The sequence below is a fragment of the Suncus etruscus genome, chromosome 15 (assembly GCF_024139225.1).
Source record: "Suncus etruscus isolate mSunEtr1 chromosome 15, mSunEtr1.pri.cur, whole genome shotgun sequence".
NCBI classification, from domain to species: Eukaryota; Metazoa; Chordata; class Mammalia; order Eulipotyphla; family Soricidae; genus Suncus; species Suncus etruscus.
In genome coordinates, this window is record NC_064862.1 from 23,341,757 (window position 1) to 23,354,667 (window position 12,911).

General features: G+C 46.8%; 1 non-coding gene across 1 annotated transcript; it reads left to right on the forward strand.

The window, feature by feature from the left end:
- The first annotated feature begins 297 nt into the window (after positions 1-297).
- Positions 298-404, forward strand: LOC126031676 (U6 spliceosomal RNA). The gene has a single exon (XR_007503509.1). It is a non-coding gene; the product is annotated as a U6 spliceosomal RNA (small nuclear RNA).
- The last annotated feature ends 12,507 nt before the right edge of the window (positions 405-12,911 follow it).

Sequence of the window (12,911 nt, forward strand, 5' to 3'; positions counted from 1 at the left end):
CGGCCCCATGGATATGATATGTTAAGTAAGCACCCCAGAACCTCAGAAAGGGAGGCTCTTCACTCACCTCCAGACCCTGGAACCCAAGACCTGGTCAGTGAGAAGGTCAGTCCATGCTGAGTGACTTAGGGCTGGAGAGAGAACACAGGAATTAAGGCTTTTTCCTGGCATAAGTTAATTCCAGCCTAAACCCTGGTACCCTAGATGGTCCCCCATGCCTCAAGAGTGATGCCTGAGCACAGAATTGGTAGTGAGCCACCAACTACTGCTCGATGCACACTAAAGAAGTCCCCATGTGTGCTCGCTTCAGCAGCACATATACTAAAATTGGAACGATACAGAGAAGATTAGCATGGCCCCTGCGCAAAGATGACTCGCAAATTCGTCAAGAGTTCCATATTAAAAAAAAAAAAAAAAGAAGTCCCCATGAGTGACTATGAAGGAGCAGGAATTCCTTCACCTCTGGACCCCTCATGCTCTTCAAACACATACTATAAACAACAGCAGTGCATGTAAAACCATTGAAGAGGGCCCATACATGGAGCACAGAGAAGGAGCAAACCTGACAGCTCTGAATGTGAGTGTCCTAAGGCTTCTACAGCAAATGGCCACAGGCCTTTTGACAGAAAACCCACCACCATTCCTTCCTCCCTACATTAAGGTGTCTCTCAGTCAGTCTCTAAGGTTCTGGGAAGGAGACTTTCCTGGTCTTTTGCAGTTACAGAGGCATCAGATGTTCAAACAACATCCCTAGAATCCTTGGCTGCTTTGTCATCATACGACCTTCTCCCTTGCTCTGTCTCCTTTTCTCATGACACTTGTAATGGGGGCATGGGGTCAACCAGAACAAGACCTTCCATTATAGCCCTTTTCCTCATTTTTGCCAGTTCTGAGGATTTTAGCTGGCTGCATCTTTGCAGGAAGCAGGCTAAGGTGGAGGTTGGAGCTTGCATCGTTCTACCCACCATCATGATTGTTTTCCTTCTAATACCCAAGTTCTGTTTCCGGTCCTTTCTTTTGGACCCAGATCCCAGTAGACTACACGGCCACAATTTCTTCACTCACTTGTGATTCTTATCCATCGCCAAGCAGAGAGAGTTGAATTGTCTTTACCCATTTCAGAGCCAAAATTAATAAGGCAAGTGAAAAAAATCATTTTCTTCCTGCCCACCCCAAAGAAACAAATTTGGAATCCCTCAAGATACAAGCCAGGGGCCAGAGAGATAGCACAGCAGCACAGTGGTAGGGTGTTTTCCTTGCATGTGGCTGGCCTGGGAAGGATCCAGTTTAGTTCCTGGCACCCATATGGTCCTTCAGCCTGCCAGGGGTGATTTCTAAGTGCAGAGCCATGAGTGACCCCTGAGCACCATTGGGTGTGGTCCAACAACCAATAAATAAAATAACTAAATAAATGAAGTTTTAAAAAATAGACACCAGCCAAGCCCCCATCTGGAGAGCTGAGGTGCTCTCTCCACTCCTCAGCCCTACATGTTCACAGAAGCCAGTCCCTCCAAAGTCCTTTCCTACTTTTGCTTCACTGACTTCCCCTTTCTCCTTTCTATTTTATCTATGAGGTTGTTTCCTTTTCCAAGCAACTTTCTGCATGTCAGAGCCCCTCATGCCTCTGGCTTCCAAGATAGCCCTTACTTATGGCTCTGGGTCCACTTTGATTTCCCTAGATGGTAAGGACTGAGGCTGGCTCAGGGGTGGGTCTACAGTGCCTGCCATTGATCAACAGCCCCATAAACATTTATCGAGGTTAAATTATATGTGTAATGGCATTGTCATACTTATCCAACTGAAACCTATCCATATCAATTACGTTAGTATTGTCTCATTACAACCTCAAGCTCTCAGAAATCCCGGCACAAACACTGTGTGTTCTGATTGCCAGAATCCAAATTACTGACTGCATGGTAGCATCATGTATCTCTGGGCAGTCTGGACCAGAAACAGCAACATAGAGGCTTCCTAGGGTAGACTGAGGTCTAGCAAACATTCCCCTGCACACACACACACAAACCAGAAGGGGCCTATTAGTGCTACACATTTTGGTGGCCCCAATCTGTGGTCAGAACTGAGCTTTGGTCTCCTTGAGCTCCCCAAGAAAGCCTATACAGCGGCCAACCCTAGAGCAGCCAGCACATGTATCCAGATCATGAGGACAACATAATATTTTTGATTTGGAAACTCAGAACTGAATTTACAGGCATGCCTCTTCAATGGGTGACTATTTCCAGGAGGCAGTGGAGGAATTGGGAACCATCAAGATTAAGGGGACGGAATAGGGGACCATTACTACCTACATGGAGAGGAAACAGAAGAACAAAAAGAGCAGGAGCAGGAAACCAAGACAGTCAAAGGTTGTTGATTAAAATAATAAAGAAAGCCCTTAGGATGGAGCTGAATGGAGGTCTATGGTGATGGAGGCTTTTCTCTGCAGTCCCAAGCCATATGGGTTTCTGCAACCCCTAGCCAGCGGGTATCTGGGTTCGGGTAGAGGGGAGTAAATCATCAACACAGGCTTCAGGAAATAGCAGCTTTATTCATGCCCTAGCCACCACATGTGTGTGGCCTAACATAACTATTTATGCTGCATCCTTATTCAGCCCTGTATTGTACCTTATTTCTCAGCCATCTCCTCCTGCTTTCTCCTCCATGCTGCATCCAGATAAATTTCAATCCCCTTTTGCCCCTGAGGCCAAACCTTTTATAATCTCCCCAAGACCTCTCCCAGGAATGGGAGGGTCTTGCAGGTAAAGTTACTCGTAAATCCGGGGTGGGTTTACAAAGGGTCACAGGAGATTCTGACAATGAGCCCAGAACCTGCAAAAGAGAGATGTGACCTTGAAACCAGGGTCTGGATTGAGAGATGATTGAAGAGGTGCAGAGAGCACACACATGCTCCACAGAGCTGGGGTCCACCGACAGCTGCAGCCAGGGAGCCGTTCACCTGAGTGCTCCTTCTGGAGCACCTACTTGTATCTGTCTGTTTGTCTGTCTATCTGAGGCCTTCCTACAGCCATGACCACAAAAGAGCGGGCTTGGCCTTGAGCACCCTTCACCAGCCTCTGACATCTGAGACATCTGAGACATCTGAGAGAGAGAGAGAGAGAGAGAGAGAGAGAGAGAGAGAGAGAGAGAGAGAGAGAGAGAGAGAGAGAGAGAGAGAGAGAGAGAGAGAGAGGCTCAACTAGTACAGAGATCTTCAGGTCTCCTCTCATGGCTCTGAGATATGGTTTTTCAGGAGAATTAGGTTGCAGTTGCTTGCAGCAATAAGGTTTTCCCAGGGCCTCTCAACTTTTCTCTCACACCCATCTCTCTCCCTTTAAGGCTTCCTCCACTTACCTCCTGAATCAGTTATCTGCACCCTGCTCCTTGTCTAAGGATGGGGAAGGACCCTTAGAGCTGGATAGAGGCCACATGGGCAGGGATTAAGTCTGAACAGCAAATGCCAAGGTCAGAAAGTTGCACATGAGAAATTAAAAGGCCTGTCTTGAGACCAACCCTCAGCTGCCAACCCAGGTGTAATTAGGGGGCCAGGGGGCAGGCACAATTGCCCAGGGATGGGATTCCCCACAGACAGTCCACAGGGCAAGGAAACGTTCGTCTGCAGCATCTCCACTGCCAACAGCCCCTCAGCCATGTGCCCTCCCTCAACAGAGCAAACACGGCCCTGGGAGACAGGCAGAGCTTGAGGCAGTGAATTGGGTTTGTTTCTTGGATTCACCTCGCTGGAGAGAGAGTCTGGGTGCAGCTGAGGTTGCTGCTATATATAACCCACAAGCACAACCAATAAAACTGATGGGAAAGCACTTTGCAGATCCAAAGTGCCACATAAATGCTAAATAAGAAAATTCGTCTCCGCTACAAAGAACTCACAATGGGAGACTGGAGTGGTTTGGAGACTGAGCCAGGGGTTGGGGTGTCTCCCTTTCTTCCTGTCCTTCTTTCCCCCACCATGGCTCAATAGGAGGAACTCAGGGGAACACACACCTGCACACACATATAAGACCCCCAGTTACACATATCTACCCAGATGCACTGCACACACACACACACACACACACACACACACAAACACACACACGTATCTAGACAACTGTCAGCTGTCCTCATACACAAGTATTTATATACAGACATAGTCTCTCATCTCCCGCTTCTAAATAGCTCCCTAAAGAGCTCCAGACACCTCAGAGAACATGGGATACACACACACACACACACACACACTACCACCACCACCACCACCACCAACAACAACAACAACAACCACAGACAGTATCACAATCCCTTCCAATATGCTTCTTACTCTTAAAACACTGTGTCTAGTTCTTTGTGCCAGGCAAGAGAAGGGTTAAAGCACTTATCTTGCATCTTGGTTTGAATCCCCAACACCCTATCTTGTCCCTTATGTACAGCCAAGGGGTCACTCCTGACATAGAGCCCGGCAATAGTCCTTGAATACAGCCAGGTGTAACTTAAAATCAATAGCAACCCCAAAATTCTTTTTGCCCTTCTGGCTTTTAAACCATCCAATCATGCCCTTGGCCAGAAAACTCCTTTTCCCTCTAGACCTAGGGCCTAGCTTCCTAAACATAATTTTATTTATTTATTTTTTGTGTGTTTGGTTTTCATTTTGGAGCCATGCATGCCTGGTGCGATTCAGGAATGTCTCCTGGCTCTGTGCTCAGGGATCATTCCTGCTGGGATTTGGGAGGACAAATGGGATGCCAGAGATCAAATTTAGGTCAACTGCATGTAAGACAATTATCCTACCACTGTACTTTTTCTCAGGCCCCTAGCTTCTGAAACTGGGTTTTGTTTGTTTGTTTGTTCTGGGACCACACCTGGTGGTACTCAAGGGTTAATTTTGGCTCTGTGCTCAGAAGTTGCTCCTGGCTCGGGGTACCATGTGGGATGCCAGGAAACAAACCTTCGTCCATCCTGGGTCAGCTGCGTGGAAGGCAAATGCCCTACTGCTGTGCTACCACTCCGGCCCCTCACAAAGAACTTCTCAATAGTAAAAGGTTTCCGAATATACAATGACCAAAAAAAAGCAGTTCAGAATCAAACGTGTAACAGACTCAAAATATTTCAAGAGGGGCTTGAAACTCATGTTCCAGTGCTCAGGCAAGGTGGAATCACAAAAAAAGAAAGTTTAAGAGGAGCTGACCTGAGGCTAGGAAGATGATTCAAATGGATGAACACAGGCTATGCCTGTGGGAATAGTATAGGGGGACTGGGGTTTAAACCCAGGAGTGACCCCCGAGCACTAAACTAGGAGTAGACCCTGAGGACCACCTGAGGACACTCTGAGGACTGTCTCTGTCTGTCCGTCTCTTCCCCCCTTTCTCTGTTCCTTATCAAATCTACCTTTCACAAAACTTCCATGTGAACCCACAACTACTTCCTGGGTCATCAAGTGCTTTATTCTGCTTAAGCAAATGAGGAGAGTGAAGAAGAAATGACACACAAACAACGTGCACCAATGGCGCTTGGTGTAGACTCAGGCCTAGCTCCAAACAGCACCCACATCATCCCCAAATAAAAGCAAGAAATGTCCTGAACTAAGATACCTCTCACAACCCTAGGGCTTGGTCACTTATTTATTTTGTTTTTGTTTTGGGGGTGACAGCCTAAGAGCTTACTACTGGCCTGGAAGGCCTATTCGAATCACCTCTCAATGGGACAGAGGTGGCCAGGTGGGAGACTCAGATTTGGAGAAGATACCTGGAGTTCTGAGGACAAACAGCCCGCCAAAGCAGGGAAGATCCAGAGAGGCAGCCAAATGTAGTTCCAACAAGATCCATTACCAGTTGTTTTTTGTTTTGTTTTGTTTTGGTTTTGGTTTTGTTTTTTTTTTGTTTGTTTGTTTGTTTTGGGTCACACCCGGCGGTGCTCAGGGGTTACTCCTGGCTGTCTGCTCAGAAATAGCTCCTGGCAGGCACGGGGGACCATATGGGACACCGGGATTCGAACCAACCACCTTTGGTTCTGGATCGGCTGTTTGCAAGGCAAACACCGCTGTGCTATCTCTCCGGGCCCCCATTACCAGTTTTCTGCTGAAAGGTCTGGGGGCCAGTTCTCTGAAGCCGCAGGCCCTGACTCAGTCAGACACAATCCAATCCCCCATTGTAAAATGGCTTTGAAGGGTCCCAAGACCAGTGCAGGCTGTTCGGTAAAATGCTGTTATTGGTCCACCCCAGATCCCTGACCCCAATTCCTCCCTGCAGGAACATTCATATTTTTGGATTTTCTTTAAATACCTGGACTTTTCTCTCCATCATCCTACGCATTATCCTAGTTAAGGTTCTATTTGTTTTCCTCTCCTCTTCCTTTTTTATTATATACTAATTGTAAAACCACATTCAGCTGCTTCTCATCAGGTTTGTATTCATCACATACAAACGAATCCATTTTCATGAAAAGAATTTCTGCTTCGCCCTTAAAGTTTCTTTAATGATCAGATCCATGGAAAGCTCTGAATTGTGAAAATACATCTTCTCTGTTTAATTTCGGGTGTCTAGACTATTTTTCCATACCAAAAAAAAAATCATCTTTTTCTGCCAACAGAGGAATCTAAGCAGATGTCTCTCTCTCTCTCTCTCTCTCTCTCTCTCTCTCTCTCTCTCTCTCTCTCTCTCTCTCTCTCTCCCTCCCTCTCTCTCTCTCTTTCTCTCTCTCTCTCTCCCCCACTCTGTTCCTTGTCAAAATTATCTTTCACAAAACCTCCATGTGACCCCATAACTACTTCCTGGGTCACACTGAGTGCTTTATTCTCCTGAAGCAAATGAGAGTGAAGAAGAAATGCCATGCCCCTTCATGAAAGGTGCCAGCTTGGCAAACAACCAATGAGTAATGGGGCTCAGTGTACATTCAGACTTAGCTCCTATCAGCACCCACATCCAAACCTTTCCACATCACCTTCACTATTCTGTTTATATTCATCTTATCCAGAGGTTTCCAGATATTTTCAGAAGAAAAAAATCCCCCAGCACCCACCCATTTTCCAAATCTACCTTTTCTTTTTTTGGTTTGTTTGCATTTTAAATTTGCTTTTGGGCCATGCTCAGGGTTTACTCCTGACTCTGTGCTCAGACATTACTCCTGGTGGGCTCGAGGGACCATATGGAATGCCAGAGATAGAGCCCGTGTCAGCCACATGCAAGGCAAACGCTCTACCCACTGCCTATTTGTCACCCACGTAGAATCTTCTAGAATCTTCCCTCTGCTCTGCCCTGCCAGTAGTATATCCACTTGGGAAGCACTAATCTAGCTGGTTCTGAACTTTATATAAATGAAATCAAATCAGTTGTTAGACCAAATAACAACCCCATTCATGAGGCCCACATTCTAATCCCCAAAATAGGAACAAGCCACCTCCATGGCAGAAGCGATTCCAGGGGGAAGCAAGGGAAGAGGTTAAGGACTTTTGGGGTACAGATACCTTCACTGAGTTGAATTCCAGCTTTAAAAGATGCAAACCAGAGTGGTGAAATTGAAGGTCAAAACTCCCACCATAGCAACATCTGGACTCCACACTTCTAGCTACTGTTCTGGGTGGGGTGGGGTGCTGAGGGATAGAGTGATTTGGCCCAGGGGTCATACAGGTCAAAGGGCCAGGCTGGGTTGGGAAGTGGGTCTCTATCTCTCCACTCCCCAGCATTTACGTGCCAACCTGATGCCCCCGGGACATGCCCAGCCTGGGTCCTTCCATGCACTAGAGGCCACTGCCCAAGATGGGACCATGCGGACCTTTTGGTGAAGGAGGAGGGAAGAGCCCAACCCGGCTAGCATCCTTGGGACTTGATAATATGCCTCCCTGGCCCCAGTCCCCAGAGTAATGGTGTCAGTTTTCACCAAAGGGGAATCAGGCCTCCCACTCTCTTCCAAGGGAGCTGTGAGATCGAAGCCAGCCATGGGGATCAACATGAAGCCAAGGGCTGACCATCTGGGCTGAGAGCAGTTGATATAAAAATGAAAAAAGGATGGGGCTAGAGTGGTGGCACAGGCAGCAGGGTGTCTGCCTCTCGAGCGCTAACCTAGGACAGACCGTGGTTTGATTCCCTGGCATCCCATATGGTCTCCCAAGCCAGGAGTGATTTCTGTGCACAACTCCAGGAGTAACCCCTGAGCGTCACCGGGTGTGGCCCATAAAACAAAAACCAAAAACCAAAAAAAAAAAAAAAAAGAATAGAAAATGGAAGAGGATAAGAAAAAGAAAGACAATAAAATGAACATAAATAAAAAAGGCAAATAAATAAAAAAGATAAATAAAGAAGGAAGTGAAGAAGTAGAAGGAGGAGGAAGAGGAGGAAAAAAAGGAGGAGAAGAGGAGGATAAGGAGAAGGGGAAGGAAAGGGGTAAGGGGAAGGGGAAGGAGGAGGAAGAAGAGGAGGAGTAGATACACGGAGGATAGGGTGTTTGCCTGACCTGGGTTTGATCCCTGGCATCATATATGGTCCTCCTAGCCTGCTAGGAATTTCTGAGCACAGAACCAGGAGTAACCCCTGAACACCTCTGTTGTGACTCAAAAACCAAAGAAGAAAACAAAAACAAAAACAAAAAATAAAAATAAAAAATAAACAGAGTTCCTGGTTCCTGAATACCACTGAGCGTGGCCCAGACATCAAAGGCAAAACCTAATTAGTCTCAACTGTTCCTACTTCTTTGCCAAGGATTAACTGGAACATGGGATTTGGCATTTCGCTTCTGGTCCATGGCTTCAAGGCAACACTACCTTAACTTTGAAGCACATACTTCTGGGCCAGAGAAATAGTCCAGTGGGGAAGGCACTTACCTTATCTGGGATCCATGTAGGCTTGACACCAACACCCCATATGAACTCCTGAACTCCGTCAAGAGTGGCCCCCTCAATCTAGGAGTAATCCCTGCATACTGGCAGGTTTGGCAATATTTTTCTTTTGGTTTTTGTGGTTCAGGTATTATTCCTGGCTTTGTGCTCAGGAATTGCTCCCAGCAGGCTCAGAGGACCATCTGGGATGCTGGGAATCAAACCTGGGTTGGCCATATGCAAGGCAAAAACCCTACTCACTGAGCTATCATTCTGGCCCCTATGTGGCAACTTTTTTAAATGACAAAAAAGGAGGGGCATAACCCAGAGGCCTCTAGTGTCCCTTGTCACACTAAATGGAACATTAGCAGCTGTTTTGTGACCTTGGAGATCAGTCAGACTATGGGCAAGTCCCCTGAGTTTAGATCTGCCAATCCCCCTGGGTTAGACAATATTGTGCAAAGGTTGATTAAGTAGCCGCAGACCCCAAAGTTGTCCAGACTGACACAATGCAAGTCTCTCTTAATTAAGTATAATCTGGATTGGCCAGGATTTACCCATCAGAAGCACTGCCCCCCCAATCTCCCAATGCCCTGAGCCTTAAATCCTGGTGTCCAGCTGCCTGGATGCTAAATCCACTCTGCCACCAGTTAAGTATCTCACCCCGGGCCAGATTCTTGACCCTTCTGCACCTGGGCTTGTCTCCTCTGTCCAATATGGCAGGAGATAAATAAGCCAGAGGGGTTGGGAGCGAGGAACAAAATCAAAGCACTCTGCCAGTGAAAGGCCAAGGTCTTGCTAGGTTGTCTTATTGTTGATGATATTATAGACTCGTCAGGGTCAGGAGAAGCCTGGGATGCGTTGGGGGGTTCCACAGCCTGTCCCTGTGAAAGGCGACAGCTGCATACTCAGATAAAGCTGCATTTGCATTCACCGAGTCTCTCTCCCAGGCTGGCTGTGCCAGACAGCAGCCCTTTTAGGGCACCACGCCAGCAGAGAACATCTGATGGAGTGAGAGAGGCTGAGAGGGCCTGGAAAGGCTGCAGCCCAACTGGGAAGCCCCCCGCCCCATCAAGGCCACAGCTAGTAATAGTGTAGACTGTGAACTCTGTCTTATTTCAATGAGACAGGCACTCTCTTTCCAAGTCACCAAACACCCCAATGCACCTCCTCTGCCTCAGTAACCACGAATTAATCGATACACATAGACCTCAGGGCCACACTCACACACCTAAGGCCACACTAAAACACCTCAGAGTTACAATCACAGACCTCAGGGTCATACTAAAACACCTCAGGGCCACAGTCACACACCTTCCTAACTGGAGCCAACTAGCATCTGTTCTTCAAGCACCTATTAGGAACCAGGCAAGAGAGAGCAGAGTGGAATATACAGCTTGTTAGGTTAGGTATAGGGTTAGGGTTAAGGTTATGGTATAGGGTTAGGGTTATTTTTATGATTAGGGCTAGTGCTGGGGTTAGTGTTTGGCTTATTTTAGGGTTATTTTTAGGTTAGGGTAGTGTTAGTTTGGGATTAGGTTTATTTATTGCTTTGGGTTGAATTACCTTTAGAATTTGCATGTTAGTTTTCAGGTTAGGCTTAGAATTAGATTTGGGGAAAGGTTAGAATTTTGACTAGAATTTGCATAAGGGCTAGGGTTAGGGTTAGGATTTGGGTTATGGTACTCAGATGCAACACCAGCTTGTGCTCACAAGCTATCCCCTGGCACTGCTCAACTGAACCGTTTGGTGATGGGATTTAACTGGCATCGGCAACAAGCAAGGCAATTACCTTATCATTTGTATTATCTTTCTAGTCCCCATCTTTCAGCCTTTCTTAAGATGTTTCCACTTTACTTGTTCATTTTCTCCTTATGGTAACCCACTGGCACACAGAATAAAAAAAATTTTGAAAGAAAGCCAAGGCTGTAAAAGGAGTAAGAGGCTTTGCCCAAGGTCACAGATCTGACAAATGAACTCTGAATCCTTTAGTGCCAAGGTTGGATTTCAAAGTCTGTTCCCTCATCCAATGAGCTCTTGTTTGGACTAAGCATTGGAGAGGTAAGCTGAGGAAATGGGGGTGACTTGCCCAAGGTCATACACAAAAGAAGGGTAATGGAATTACCCGTGATGATTGGGTGATGGAATTACAACTCATCTTGCTCCATTCCCATAGTCAACAGACTTCTTCTCCATCCTCAATGGAAGTGCTTCAAGTTCCTCCTGGAAGGTTCTGAATATAGCAGGCAGGTAGGAAAGGGAGATCCCAGTCATAAATTCTTAGAATGTAATCAAAGTTCTTGGAATGCAATCAAATCAAGAGATTGGAAATGAAGGAGTTACTCCTTTTAAGGTAAGATCTTTACTTACTTTGGCCACTGCAGGCCCAGAGAAGTCTGGACACCACGGCCACCCCCCACCCCACCCCCCATTCCCCCCAGAAGAGAAGCTGAAAGAAACAAAGACCTGGAAAGGAAAGTCAAAATGGCCATGCATTTCCCCCCCCCCCCCCCCCCCGGGAACCACACTAACAACATGAGACAGGGAAGAAAACCCCACATGGGGCAGGCTGAGAAAAAAACCTATAAAATTTAACTTGAAGCAAAGGAGAGGCACACAAGTGTGTTGCTAGCCCATCTGCGTAGTGTTTCCATTTTCCCTCTTGAGACATGTACTTTCATACATTAGCTCTGGGATATGTACCAGGACTCTCTCTACCTTTGCAGAAGCTCTCTTTTTCTCTCTTCTCTCACCCTCTCTTCTTTCTCTTGCTCACTCTTTTTCTCTATCTCTCTCTTCTCTTTCTTGCTCTCACTCTCTGAGTCTCATTTTCTTCCTCTCCTCTTTTTTGTTCTCACTTTCTCTGTGTCTCTGTCTCTTTCTCTCTCTTTCCCTCTCTCTTCTGTCTCTTGCTCTCTCTTTCCCTCTCTCTTCTGTCTCTTGCTCTCTCTTTCTCTCTCTCTCTCTGTCTCTGTCACTCCCCCTCCCCCTTCCCTTCCTTGGTACCTCTGAATAAAACCCATTTTTACTTCACTGCTCTTCTGAAGTTCTTTTCTGTGAGGAAAGAAGATGGTCCTGAAAAGCCTGCGGAAGGCCTAAGATTGACTTTCCTTTCCCTGCCCCAGAACAAGGCCCATGAGTCCTAGATCTCCCCAGCCATTCCTGGGTGCCTGACAGAGGTAGGCTGAGAGAGAAAGCAGTAGACTTCTCCTCAGGGCTGCAGCCTTTCTTCTTCCCACTTCACCTCAGTCACCTGCATCAGTATCTAGGACAAAGAGCTATTTCCTAGCCCAGAGCCTCCTTGGGTGAGGTAAAGGAGAGGAAGGACCAGTGAGAGGGTGGGGTTGGGTCTTAATTGCCTGTGCTGGTGATGGCACCATTTCCTGAACTCTTGGCAACAGCCCCTGTTCTCTGCCTGCAGGAAGGAGAGGGAACAGCTGTGCGCACATCTGCCTGAGGAATTCTTTAAAGAGCAGAGAAGATGTTATTTTTCTACCAGCAGTCCCGTCAGCCGGGCAGTGCCAGAGGCTCACTTTGGGCTTATTCTCTCTCTGTTTGAGGCTCATGTCTCTAGAACAGCTGTGTACACAAAGCAAAGCTTGGAGGCGGGGGCGGGGGGGGGGTGTCTGAAGAGAGTTCGGGTGCCCCCAGTCAAATGCCTGTCAACTGACTATTGGCAGAAAACAATAGCTAAGGTTCACTGCAGGCAAGGCTGCCACTAATAAAGAACAGATATATATTTTTCATATTGGTATATATTCATTTAATCCATCTATAATCTCTCCAAGCCCTTCTCTGCCACATTTGCTGTTTTTTGTTTTGTTTTGTTTTGTTTTGGGGCCACACCCGGTGACGCTCAGGGGTTACTCCTGGCTATGTGCTCAGAAATGGCTCATGGTTTGGGAGATCATATGGGACGTCGGGGATTGAACCCAGGTTCGTCCTGGGTCAGCTGTGTGCAAAGCTGTTATTGTCATCAATGGTTCTCAAATCCTTTCTTTTTTCTTTTTTTTATATAGATCTTTATCTAAACAGCTTGATTACCAATATGATTGCAGTTGGGTTTCAGTCATGCAGAGAACACCACCCTTCACTAGTGCAATATTCTCATCAC